Here is a 14,203-nt window from a genome sequence, read left to right as displayed (position 1 = left end):
TTATCTCTGCCCCTGTCATGAGACCACTGATAAGGGGAGCCCCTGCTGTTTTAAAATCATACCTCATTGCAAAAAGGGATGAAATAAGACAGAACATAGAACATAATGCTCAGGAGGGTCAGAATGGCCAATCCCGCCTCCAACCCATCCCAACCTGGGCAGACTTGATGCATAACATCGTAAATCATAGTCGAGAAATGGGGTGGGACAAACTGACACCAGCAGGGTGATCCCGAGCTGATGCAGACAGCAGACAGATCTGTCAAGTAAGACAGACTCCCCAGAAGCCCTTGACACTTTTCCCGATCTCATAAACCCCCTGATGGAAGCTTATCAATGGGATAACCCAGACAGCCCTCACATTTATGTTCCAATCGGCCCCCAAAGAAAACTAATAAATTTTTTAATTGACAAAGGAGCTCAAATTTCAATAATTTAAAATTTGGATGCCTAAAGAATTAATGTTAAACTCGGCTGACAAAGGGTTAAAAGAACTGGATTTACCGGCAAAAGTGAAATATGCCCCATAGCTAAAGTAAACTTGTTATTGCCAGGGGAGACGAGGATATCAAGGCACCAATTGACAGTAGTTTCGGTGAAGGAAAATGTTTTGGGCTTTGATGTATTACAAGGACGAGTTTAGAAATTGCTGGACAGTAACGTTTGGTCTTTTGGCCACCCTTGGTTAGCTGAGAGAAAATTAGCAGCTACCCCTGGGCATCAGTTAACTGGTGTAGTTCGCTTGCTGTGAGCTGCACCCACACCGCCTGACTCAAAAATAACTAATGTCCCTCAGTATCCTATCTCTGTCACTGACCAGGTGGGTATTGTGGAAGTTATAGCTGGATGACTTAGAAAAAAGACACATTATCTCCCGAACACACTCCCCTTACAACTCTCCGGTGTGGCTAGTTAAAAACCCAGACGGGAGATGGCGCCTAATCATAGACTATAGAATGTTAAATGCAAACACCGCTCCTCTTACTGCTGTCGTCCCCTTCAAGCTGCCACTCACCCCTGGATGGCGGTACTGGATGTAAAAGATATATTCTTTATGGTGCCGCTGCAGGAGGAGGATAAAAGAAAATTTGCTTTTGCCTGGGATGGGATGCAATTTACTTTTAACAGATTTCCTCAAGGCTATAAGCATTCACTCGCTATAGCTCAGTGGAGCTAAACATCACATTAGTGCTAGATGGATATATCCTAGCTATTAACTAAAAGAGGTAACCAGTCCGGAGTCACCCTGTCGAGACTTGTGTTGTTTTCTCTCTTTCCAGGAATGGTACGGGGAATGATATTGGAATGCCTCCCTTGGAGATTGGATTGATCATCGGAAGAATATTCATCCTTCTTGCAGGAGCAACCATTGCCAACATAAACCAGATCTGGTTTATACCTTGACGAGCCCAATGAACAGGGTGGAGGCCCTCACTTCTTTTATTTGTGTTAATCAATATGCTAACTGTAGTACATTCTGCACCTGTGGTGGGTTGACCTTGGCTGGATGCCAGGTGCCCACCAAGCTCTTCTATCACTCCCCTCCTCAGCAGGACGGGGAGCAAGAAAATAAGATGGAAAAAAAAACTTGTGGGTCAAGATAAAGGCAGTTTAATAAAGCAAAAGCAAAGGCCACGTATGGAAGCAAAGGAAAACAAAAGATCTATTTTCTACTTTGCATCAGCAGGCCTGCATCAGAAATAGTGTGACCAGCAGGAGAAGGGAAGTGATCGTGCCCCTGTGCTTGGCACTGGTGAGGCCGCACCTCGAATCCTGTGTTCAGTTTTGGGCCCCTCACTACAAGAAGGACGTTGAGGTGCTGCAGTGTGTCCAGAGAAGGGCAACGAAGCTGGTGAGGGGCCTGGAGCACAAGTCTTATGAGGAGCGGCTGAGGGAACTGGGGTTGTTCAGCCTGGAGAAGAGGCTGAGGGGAGACTGTCACTCTCTACAACTACCTGAAAGGGGGTTGTGGTGAGGTGGGTGATGGTCTCTTCCCCCAAGTAACTAGCAACAGAACGAGTGGAAATGGCCTCAGGCTGCACCAGGGGAGTTTTAGACTAGATATTAGGAAAAACTTCTTTACTGAGAGAGTGGTCAAGCATTGGAACAGGCTGCCCAGGGAGGTGGTGGAGTCACCATCAGTGGAAGTATTCAAAAAACATGTAGACGTGGCACTTTAGGACATGGTTTAGTGGGCATGGTGGTGTTGGGTTGATGGTTGGACTTGATGATCTTGAAGGTCCTTTCCAACCTTCTGTGATTCTGTGATTCTGTGATGTCCGTCCACTTCCCAGGAAGTAGGGCTTCAGTACGCGTAGCGGTTGCCACAGTATTGACTTGTAACAATATGATTGGTGCTGCTGCAAGTGTATATAAGGAATCGGCTGGTGTCACATCTTTGCAGACTCCTTGTAGAACCACTTATGGCATTAGGGCTCTATCCAATGCATTGTTCATTAAATTGCTTTATACTTAAGTACAAACTTGTGTTTCATTTGCCTCAAGGGATACAATAAATATTCCCCAGCACATGGGTTCCTCCACCAGCTACAATCCCTTCAGAGTTATACCTCCTCCTCTCTGTTCCTGCCTGGGCAGCTCTTTTCCTTTGCTGTTTTTCCTGCTATACTGCCCTACCTGCCCTGGCACCTCACTTGTGTCTCCTGTCTAGCAGCTACCACCCTTTCTTAGATATGTTTTTGCAGAGGCGCCATAAACTCATCTGATTGGTTCTGTTTCGGCGAACAGTGGGCCTGTTTTGTCCATTGCCAAGCCATCTGGAACTGGCTGTGACTGACACAGGACAGTCCATGATCTCCTCCTACATAGATCACCCCTGCAGCCACACAAACACCCCCAAAACTGCCTGCCAATTATGCCCAATACACATATGAAAGGCCCTTTTGTCTGTTTTCCCCTGTTTAAAAAATTATTCAAGTGTATTTAAGTGGGTTGTTTGGAGGTACAAGGAGAAAGTGTCTAAAGGAATTTTGCAAAATACTTTACTGCAAGCCAGGCACACCTGAAGTCTCTGAAGTAAACATGGCAAAAGAAACCCAACATACCATTCTAGTATAGTAAAGGCTCTCATTTCTTCCATTAAGCTCTCATCACCTTCATGAATTCATTAAAAATATTTCTAACTTTTAAAGAATAATCCAAATACTTAAAATATGGAGAGCTCATATTTTGACTATGATGCAACTATTTCCATTTACCTCAACCCTTCCATGTAACACAGTGGTCAGAGGCAGGAATGGGAACCATCCATTTCAACATTCAGCTCTTAATTTTGCGTTGTATCTCATCTGCACTGTAAGTCTCTGAGTCCCTGCAGCCTTCCGACCAGAATTATTTTCCACTGACCAAGAGGAACTACTTCTCATTCACTTCTGAGTATTCATTCCAAATGGTTCAAAGCCCTTTGTGAATTTTAGGCCAAATCTTGTGAGTTCCTACCCCAGCAGTACCAGTGAAATATCAGTAGGTTCTCAACCAAGCATAGACAAGAGGGTGAGATAAACACATTAACAGTATCTTCCACACAGGCAGCAAATAAATTATACTTTAACAAAATTTTAATTACATCACAGGTTGTATTGGGTTTGCGTGGACAGGTTTAGGTAGCAGGGGGGCTACAGGGGTGGCTTCTGTGAGAAGCTGCTAGAAGCTTCCCCTATGTCCGATAGAGCCAGTGCCAGCTGGCTCCAAGATGGAACCACCGCTGGCCAAGGCCAAGCCAATCAGCAACAGTGGTAGCGCTTCTGGGATAACATATTTAAGAAGGGGAAAAGGAAAAACTGCGCAATTGCAGCTGGAGAGAGGAGTGAGAATATGTGAGTGCAACAACTCTGCAGACACTATGGTCAGTGAAGAAGGAGGGGAGGACGTGCTCCAAGCACCGGAGCAGAGATTCCCCTGCAGCCCGTGGTAAAGACCATGGTGAGGCAGGCTGTCCCCCTGCAGCCCATGGAGGTTAACGGTGGAGCAGATATCCACCTGCAGCCTGTGGAGGAACCCATGCCAGAGCAGGTGGATGTGACCAAAGGAGGCTGTGACCCCGTGGGAAGCCCGCACTGGAGCAGATTTCTGGCAGGACCTGTGGACCCATGGAGAGAGGAGCCCACGCTGGAGCAGGTTTGCTGGCAGGACTTGTGACCCCATGGGGGACCCATGCTGGAGCAGTCTGTTCCTGAAGGACTGCACCCCACAGGAGGGAACCACGCTGGAGCAGTTCGTGAAGAATTGCAGTCCGTGAGAAGGACTCATGTCGGAGAAGTTTACGGAGAACTGTCTCCTGTGGGAGGCACCCCACGCTGGAGCAGGGGAGGAGTGTGAGTCCTTCCCTTGAGGAAGAAGGAGCGTCAGAAAGCAACGTGTGATGAACTGACCGCAACCCCCATTCCCTGTCCCCCTGCACCACTCGGGGGGAGGAGGGAGAGAAATCAGAAGCAAAGTTGAGCCCGGGAAGAAAAGAGGGGTGGGGGGAAGGTGTTTTTTAAGATTTGGTCTTATTTCTCATTATCCTACTCTGATTTTGATTGTCAATAAATTAAACTAACTTCCCCAAATTGAGTCTGTATTGCCCGTGATGATAACCACTGACTGATCTCTCCCTGTCCTTATCTCAACCCATAAGCTTCTCACTATATTTTCTCTCCCCTTGTCCAGCTGCGGAAGGCAGTCATAGAGGGGCTTTAGTGGGCACCTGGCGTCCAACCAGGGTCAACCCGCCACAGAGGTCAAGGGTACCTATGTGGTTGTCCTGGTTTCAGGACAGTGGTTTAAACCCAGCCAGCAACTAAGCACCATGCAGCCGCTCGCTCACTCCCCCCACGGTGGGACGGGGGAGAGAATTGGAAGGGTAAAACTGAGAAAACGCATGGGTTGAGATAAAGACAGTTTAATAGGGAAAGCAAAAGCCACGCACGCAAGCAGGGCAAAACAAGGAATCCATTCACTACTTCCCATCGGCAGGCAGGTGTTCATCCATCTCCAGGAAAGCAGGGCTCCATCACACATGACGGTTACTTGGTGTCCTGGTTTCAGCCAGGATAGAGCTGGTTTTCTTCACAGAAGCTAGTGTGAGACTGTGTTTTGGATTTGGGATGAGGAACTGTTGATAACGTGCTGATGTTTTGGGTTGTTGCTAAGCAGTCAAGGACAGCCCAGCTTCTTGTGCTGGCCTGTTAGCAAGGAGGCTGGGGGTGCACGGGGAGCTGGGAGGGGACACAGCCGGGACAGCTGACCTGGACTGGCCAAAGAGATATTCCCTACCATATGACGTCATGCCCAATACATAAAATGGAGTTGGCCGGGGGGCGGAAATCGCTGCTCGGGGACAGGCTGTCGATCGCCAGGTGGTGAGCAATTGCTGTATTGGGCATCACTTGTTCTTGTACATTCCTTTGTTGGTATTATCATTGTTGTTTCCTTCTCTCTTTCTGTCCTATTAAACCGTGTTTATCTCAACCCACGAGGTTTTTTTCCTAATTCTCTCCCCCGTCCCACTGTGGGAGGGGGAGTGAGTGAGCGGCTGCGTGGTGCTTTGTTGCCGGCTGGGGCTAAACCATGACACTTGGGAAGACAAACATTCATCACTCTGAACATCCCCCCTGTTGGGATCACCCTGCAAGGGCTCAACCTTAAGGAGAAGGAGCTGTGGCATTGAGAAGCTGGGAAACAGCTGGATATCTGCACGGCTCGGCCTTGAGGAGAAGGAGCTGTGGTAAACAACTAAGAAGAAGCAAAGGAGTACAGGAACATCTGCAAGCAGCGAATCCTGACTGTGTGAGAGGCGCGTGGACAGCGCGTGATATTTTGTATATAGCCAATTGCAATAATGTGTGTAACAAACTGTAACCAATCATGAGTGTGTGTGCAGTGACTAAGCGAAAATTATGATATATATTGGAGTCAGGCAAGACAATAAACGGCTTCGCAATATAACTCTCATAGAGTTGTGAAGTCCATCCTTCTCCCGCACCCTCCACCCCTTCCTTCTTCTTCCCCCTGTTGAAGGCATGCAAGGAATTAAGATGGGGGTATTGTTTAGTCTCTGTGAGCAGTTAACAAGGTGCAACCTTGAGGGAAGGGACAAGATAATCACAAAAGAAACACAGCTACTCAACCTTGAGTGAACTAACCATATTCACATCTAATTAACATATAATATGCATAATAGAAACCTGCCCCTGGGCAGGGAAAGTCCCCTCCTCACAAAAGCCCCCTCCTCACAAAAGCCCCTTCCTCACTGAGCATGCCTAGGAAAAAAGAAGGATGCTGTGACTTTAAGTGGAGACGAGGCTTGCAAGAACCAATGGGAACAAGGGTAACGGAGCCAACTTTTAAAAAATACTGATAACTGTTGCTCGAAGCATATAAATTTTTTCTGTGTGTTAACTGAGACGTGCTAGCTTTGTGGGCCTACCACCTAGCACCCAATTCTGCGCAGATTTGGAATAAAAGCAAATACCTCGGCTCTGTGTGTTTTTTGGCTCTCTGCACACCGGGTGGAAGAACCCATATTTGGGACAACAGAAGTAGTTTTGAAATTTTCTTTTTCTAGACTCCAAATTTTGATTGAATAGCTATATACTAAGCTATATTTAGGGAGTTTGCACACTCGCAAGTTCAGCAGCTACAGATTTAAACGTCCAAGTCATCCAGGAAACATTTGACAAATAAATGTTTTGCAAGATCTTTATATAGACATTTGCCTGAACAATTTAACTAATATCACATACATACTTCAGAGCATTAGATCGTGTGCTGTTGCTACCTCTTGCATGACAAAAATCTTACTCCCCTGAAAAACATGTAGACTCTAATTTATAAATAAGAACCACCTCCTAAGAACTGTTCTTCATTCCTTAAATCTATTTTTCTTTAAGCATGTGGTCAAAAGAAAAGCTAGCTCTAACTGTTGGAATTCTATCTTTTGTAGAAAGTACTGTTTTGCATGTGGAAGTCTCTGAAGCACAATATAGACTAGTTTTGTGTAACCAAGACAGCTATCGCATCTACTGTATAGATACTTATTAAAACAAGACTACAATGGCATTTTCAATTAGTTTAATACATATAAATATATAAAAAAATCTCTAGGAAAAAACCTAACTCATTTCCCTTAGCTTAAACCTGAATTTGAACAAGAAACAAGAGTCCAAGAACAAGGCCAGTCCCTGCCTTATTAGGGATTTTTAAATTCAGAGTACACCTGTGACTGATTTAAATTACTATACTACTACACTGCATACTGGGATTTCTTCTAAACTGCCATCTTGTACTTGAAGCTGAAATCTCACTTTCCACTGTCAAAAAAATAAAAGCTTCTAGCTGTTAAAATTATGAAGTAAATGTCAAAAGTGTAGAGGCTAAGGAGTATCAGGGAGTGTGAGAGGGAGATAGATTGGTGGAGCCACACCCTGCCATCCCTGAGGCAAAGGCAGCAGATGGAGGCTCTGCAAGCAGCAGAGGATCCCCTACCCTCTTGCCACCAGGCAGAAGGAGGGGTCCTAAGAGACGAGGGGGAATGGAAATGGATCCCTGCTCGAGGCGGCAGGCGAGTCCTCTCCTGGCATCCCTCACGGTCCCAGCTGCCCTTACACAACAGGTATGGGACTCTGGAACTTGAGGGCCAGGCAGTTGAGGATGTAGATGAAGGTCCAGGGGGTTGCCTAGGGTGAGTCAGTCAGCCCCACGCATTACAACTACCTCTGTTAAGAAAAAAGGAGGGTAATTGTTGTAGGCGATACCCTTCTGAAGGGAACAGAGGGCCCAATACGCTGACCAGACCCAACCCACAGGGAAGTCTGCTGCCTCCCTGGGGCCCGGGTGAGAGATGTTACTAGGAAACTCCCTGGTCTTGTATGGCCCGCTGATTATTACCCACTGTTGGTTAATGAGTTTGGCAGTGATGAGGTTGCGCTAAGAAGTCTAAAAGCGATTAAAAGGGTCTTCCGAGTGCTGGGGTGACTGGTTGAAGGATCAGGAAGGAGCACAGGTAGTGTTTTCGTCAATCACTTCAGTGGCAGGGAAGAACGCTGAAAGGAATAGGAAAGCACACCTGGTTAACATGTGTCTCAGAGGCTGGTGCCATCAGCAAAATTTTGTGGTTTTTGACCATGGGGCAGTTTACACGGCACCAGGCCTGCTGGCAGCAGATGGAATTCAACTGTCTCCAAGGGGGAAAAGGATTCTCGCTTATGAGTTGGCAGGACTCATCGAGAGGGCTTTAAACTAGGTTCGAAGGGGGAAGGGGATAAAACCAGGCTCACTAGAGATGAGCCTAGGGGTGGCATGCTGATGCTTGGGGCGAAATCGATAGCCCAGCTCAAGTGCATCTACACCAATGCACGCAGCATGGGCAGCAAACAGGAGCTGGAAGCCATTGTGCAGCGGGACAGCTATGACCTAGTTGCCATCACAGAAACATGGTGGCATGACTCACATGACTGGAGTGCTGCAATGGATGGCTATAAGCTCTTCCAAAGGGATAGGCAAGGAAGGAGAGGCAGTGGGGTGGCTCTGTATGTTAGGGAATGTTTTCATTGTATAGAAATCAACGACTGTGATGACAAAGTCGATTGCTTATGGGTAAGGATGAGGGGGAAGGCCAACAAGGCAGATATCCTGCTGGGAGTCTGTTATAGACCACCCAACCAGAATGGAGAGGCAGATGAAGCATTCTACAAGCGACTGGCAGAAGTCTTACAGTCACTGGGCCTTGTTCTTGTGGGGGACTTCAACCTACCGGACATCTGCTGGAAGTATAACACGGCAGAGAGGAAACAGTCTAGGAGGTTCCTGGAGTGTGTGGAAGATAGATAACTTCCTGACACAGCCGGTAAGTGACCCTACCAGGGGAGGTGCCCCACTTGACCTGCTGTTTACAAACAGAGAAGGGCTGGTGGGAGATGTGGTGGTCGGAGGCCATCTTGGGCCTAGTGACCATGAAATGATAGAATTCTTGATTCTTGGTGAAGTAAGGAGGGGGGTCAGCAAAACCACTACCACGGACTTCCGGAGGGCAGACTTTGGCCTGTTCAGGACAGTGGTTGAGAGAGTCCCTTGGGAGACAGTCCTGAAGGGCAAAAGGGTCCAAGACGGCTGGATGTTCTTCAAGAAGGAAATCTTAAAGGCGCAGGAGCAGGCCGTCCCCATGTGCCGTAAGACGATCTGGCAGGGAAGACGACTGGCCTGGCTGAACAGGGAGATTTTGCTGGGACTCAGGGAGAAAAGGAGAGTTTATCACCTTTGGAAGAAGGGGCGGGCAACTCAAGAAGAGCATGAGGATCTCGTTAGGTCAAGTGGAGACAAAATTAGAAAGGCAAAAGCCCAGCTAGAGCTCAATCTGGCCACGGTCGTAAGGGATAACAAAATATGTTTTTACAAATATATTAACAACAAAAAGAGAGGCAAGGAGAATCTCCATCCCTTATTGGATGTGGGGGGGAACATTGTCTCCAAGGACAAGGACAAGGCTGAGGTACTTAATGCCTTCTTTGCCTCAGTCTTTAACAGCCAGACCAGATATCCGCAGGGTATTCAGCCCCCTGAGCTGGAAGAGGGGGATGGAGAGCAGAATAAACTCCCCATAATCCAGGAGGAAGCAGTTAACAACCTGCTAGGCCACCAGGATACCCACAAGTCTATGGGGCCTGATGGGATCCACCTAAGAGTACTGAGGGAGCTGGTGGAAGAGCTTGCCAAGCCCCTCTCCATCATTTATCAGCAGTCGAGGTTAACAGGGGAGGTCCCAGAAGACTGGAGGCTTGCCAATGTGACGCCCAGCTACAAGAAGGGCCCAAAGGAGGATCCTGGGAACTACAGGCCTGTCAGCCTGACGTCTGTACCGGGGAAGATAATGGAGGGGTTCATCTTGAGGGCGCTCACAGGGCATGTGCAGAACAACCAAGGGATCAGGCCCAGCTAGCATGGGTTCATGAAAGGCAGGTCCTGCTTGACCAACCTGATCTCCTTCTATGACCAGGTGACCCACCTAGTGGATGAGGGAAAGGCTGTGGATGTTGTCTACCTGGACTTTAGTAAAGCCTTTGACAGCGTCTCCCACAGCATTCTCCTGGAGAAACTGGCGGCTCGTGGCTTTGACAGGTATATTCACTGGGTAAAAAACTGTCTGGACAGCTGAGCCCAGAGAGTTGTGGTGAACAGAGTTAAATCCAGTTGGCAGCCCAGGGCTCGGTTCTGGGGCCGGTCTTGTTGAATATCTTTATCGATGATCTGGATGAGGGAATTGAGTGCTCCCTCAGTAAGTTTGCAGATGACACCAAGTTGGGCGGGAGTGTAGATGTGTTTGAGGGTAGGAAGACTCTGCAGAGGGATCTGGACAGGCTGGATCGATGGGCAGAGGTCAGCTGTATGAGGTTTAATAAGGCCAAGTGCCGGGTCTTGCACTTGGGTCACAACAACCGCATGCAATGCTACAGGCTTGGGGAGGAGTGGCTGGAGAGCTGCCCGGCAGAAAAGGACCTGGGGGTGCTGGTTGACAGCCAGCTGAACATGAGCCGGCAGTGTGCCCAGGTGGCCAAGAAGGCCAACAGCATCCTGGCCTGTATCAGGAATAGTGTGGCCAGCAGGAGTAGGGAAGTGATCGTGCCCCTGTACTCGGCCCTGGTGAGGCTGCAACTTGAATACTGTGTTCCGTTTTGGGCCCCTCACTACAAGAAGGACGTTGAGGTGTTTGAGCATGTCCAGAGAAGGGCAACGAACCTGGTGAGGGGTCTGGAGAACAAGTCTTATGAGGTGTGGCTGAGGGAACTGGGGCTGTTTAGTCTAGAGAAGAGGAGGCTGAGGGGAGGCCTTATTGCTCTCTACAACTACCTGAAAGGGGGTTGTGGCGACGAGGGTGTTGGTCTCTTCTCCCAAGTGACTAGCAATAGGACGAGAGGAAATGGCCTCAAGTTGCTGCAGGGGAGTTTTAGACTAGATATTAGGAAAAATTTCTATACTGAGAGAGTGGTCAAGCATTGGAACAGGCTGCCCAGGGTGGTGGTGGAGTCACCATCACTGGAGGTGTTCAAAAAATGTATCGATGTGGCACTGCAGGACATGTTTTAGTGGGCATGGTGGTGTTGGGTTAACGGTTGGACTTGATGATCTTAAAGGTCTTTTCCAACCTTAATGATTCTGTGATTCTGTGAAAAGAATTCTATGTATTTTAGTTGAGGCAAAAGTATTTGCTTAACTCTCAAAAAAAGCCTAAAATAAACAAGAACTGCTTAATTCATCTTAATTTGTCTCTATTCATACTATTTCAATGACTACTTCACAGTAGTTCAGACATTAATCTCACTGATTGGCTATGTTATCCCTTGCTTTGTAAGCTATTGAACAATTCCAAATACTATAGCAAAAACTATGGCTTCTGAAGATCTCTTGAATTGACTGATGCAACACTTGAGAGTATACCGCTAGATAATCCTTCCCTTACTCCTAAATCAAGTAGTGATCCAGTAAAATATCTGAGATGCAGAGAACTAAGCAAGTTGCTGAATACTTTTCAATATCAATTATAAAGAACAAAGTTTAAAAAACCCAAATCCAACACCTAAGAAACAAACAAACAAAAAACCCAAACCCATCCAACATTCCTATTTTGGATGCATACACAATCCTTCCTTAGTAACAACCTTGTTATAGGAGTCGCTTCCTAGTTCAAATGGAATCCATCGTATAGCATTAGTAAAAATCCTTAAGCCACAAGCTGTTAACTTTCACCTAGATACTGATGAACTTATACTGAACTCTGACTTCGTTACATGAGGTAAGGCCCCGAAACCGGTGTAAATTAGAAAGATAAGATAGCCACATCCATCAGCAGAAGTTGCCTCCTCGAGAAAAGAAAAAGAACGGCCCGCCTGGAGACAGTGAAAGGATCCAATGAGGAACAAGGAGACCCCAGACCCAAATACTACTATTGGACTGAGCCGTCTCGTGAGGGGAGGGGAACGTAGATTGTAAGGGTATAATTGCCCAGAGATTCTTTTATTCAGGGTCCCTCTCCGGAGGCACCCAGCTTGAGCTGTTCTTCACCGCTGTACCACTTAATAAATTCCTCTGGGATATGTTGTGTCAGAGATTCTGCTTTGGGAAACCTAGGGTCAAGCCTGAGGGAAGAGGAAGCGCCCGAGAGTGAGTGAGTGTATGTGTATGTGTATGTGTATGTGAGAGGAGTTGAAAGGGCTACCCATCAGCTCACTGGAGTCTCCTGCTGCGAAGGGACTCCGGTCCTAGCAGTTAAAGTCTTGGGTGGTGGGTGTGTGTGTGACTCCTTGATTGATGTGTGAATGCTTGGGCAGTGGCTTCTCCCTTAACAGTTTGTCAACCCAGATGGGACCCTAGGCTATCACCTTCAGATCCTCTTGCCTCCAAACATCCAACTGCCAGCAGCGGGTGAATTCACCTGGGACCTTTGGAGCAGGAGGCTCTGAAAGGTGAGTGTTAAAAATTCCCTGAGCAGACTACAGACTAGGGGCTTAGGTAGTGCGTGGCCTGATCAGCATAAACCGCACGTAAATGAGATTCTGATACGAAGAAAAAGAAAATGGGAAATGTACTCAGCATAGAAAAGGGGATGCCCTTGGCCGAGGTCTTACAGAATTGGGAGAAAATTTATGGTACAGCGGAATTATCTAAAAAGCGCACAGTTAAATTATGCCAAGATGAATGGCCATTTATTACAAGAATGGCAGGAGGGAGCCCTCTAGAGTTATGGCCAACCTGGGGAACCTTCAATCCACATAAATTAATTCAAAAAACATGTAGACGTGGCACTTCAGGACATGGTTTAGTGGGCATGGTGGTTTTGGGTTGACGGTTGGACTTGATCTTAAAGATCTTTTCCAACCTTAATGATTCTATGATAAACTGGTGCTTCCATTAAAAGGTATGATCCCTCTCAGTTCTGGCACTGCCCATTCCTACTTTCTCCTTTGTCTAGAACAAGAGTTCATCCAGCTCATCATGAACTACATGAATGAACTAATGCAGTTAGCAACATCAGCTATAGCATACCACTTGGCTGCCTTTGACTCCAGTTCATATTGGAGTTCTAGCATGTCTGATACGTCAGCACTCAACAGCACTGTGACTTCATACTGGCCATATGGGACTGTTAAAGGGTGAGCGAGTCTTGCTGATCATTCCTTGGCTCTCGAGTAGACAAACCAGCTCATGGATGGGAACCAGGGAGTCTCGGTTGGTGTGATATTACCACCAGCACACCATCATGGTTAGCAATCGGCCAGCACCTGCTGTTCTTTGACACACAGCAACTTCACAAAAGAAGGATCCTCTGAGAGGCTGGGCAAGGTAGACAGCTGTTCAGTATTCTCTGTATCCACAGTGGCTACACCAAATGCTCACCACTACCATTCTGGGTCCTTGAAGTACCCTCTCCTGAGGTAGTCTATGCCAAGGATACACAGGGCCAGGTAGGTTAGCAGATCCTCTAGTGTTAACCAGCCAAGGGGCTTCTGCTAAATTTGCATCCCGATGCTTGAATGACCCAGCGCCAGGGATTCTCAGTGTAGTCTTTAACAGTCCATTGTATCCTCAGTCTTCCCTGAGGCTGGTGCATGATAGGGGATGTGATACACCTGGTCAATGCCATGCTCCTTGGCCCAGGTGTCTATGAGGTTGTTTCAGAAATGAGTCCCATTGTCCGACTCAATTCTTTCTGGGGTGCTGCATTGCCATAAGACTTGCTTTTCAAGGCCAACGATAGTATTTTGGGCAGTGATATGGGTCACGGGGTATGTTTCTGTGCAGGTACACTTGCCCTAGGCTAAGCAATGGCTGTTGCCACCCAGAAAATAGGGTCTCCAACCAATGAGAACTAACATGACCGTATATGACCACAGGTCAGATTTGACTAGGGTATAAATGTAGCCCTGCTGGAGGGGGAGGAACCTATTCAGTCAGTCCTCCTCAGAGCAGCAGGTCTGCAGTCAGGGACTCTCCCCTTGGGTCGGGATGCCGCCCAAGGTAACTCCTCAAGGTTGAGAGCCCTCACCTTGTTAGGTGAGTGATCGTGCATTTTGGATCACCATCCAAAAACTCAAGAATTCTTAAGTCGGTTGTGTAGGAGTAGTTCCTGCCTGGCATCTTGAACCTGTGATTAACTAATGTTTGTCAGAGTGTTGAATTGTGGTTACTTGAAATAAATCCCATTGAAACA

The sequence above is a fragment of the Phaethon aethereus genome (genome assembly GCF_964289735.1).
Source record: "Phaethon aethereus genome assembly, chromosome: W".
NCBI lineage: Eukaryota > Metazoa > Chordata > Aves > Phaethontiformes > Phaethontidae > Phaethon > Phaethon aethereus.
Note: the sequence above shows the minus strand (reverse complement) of the source record.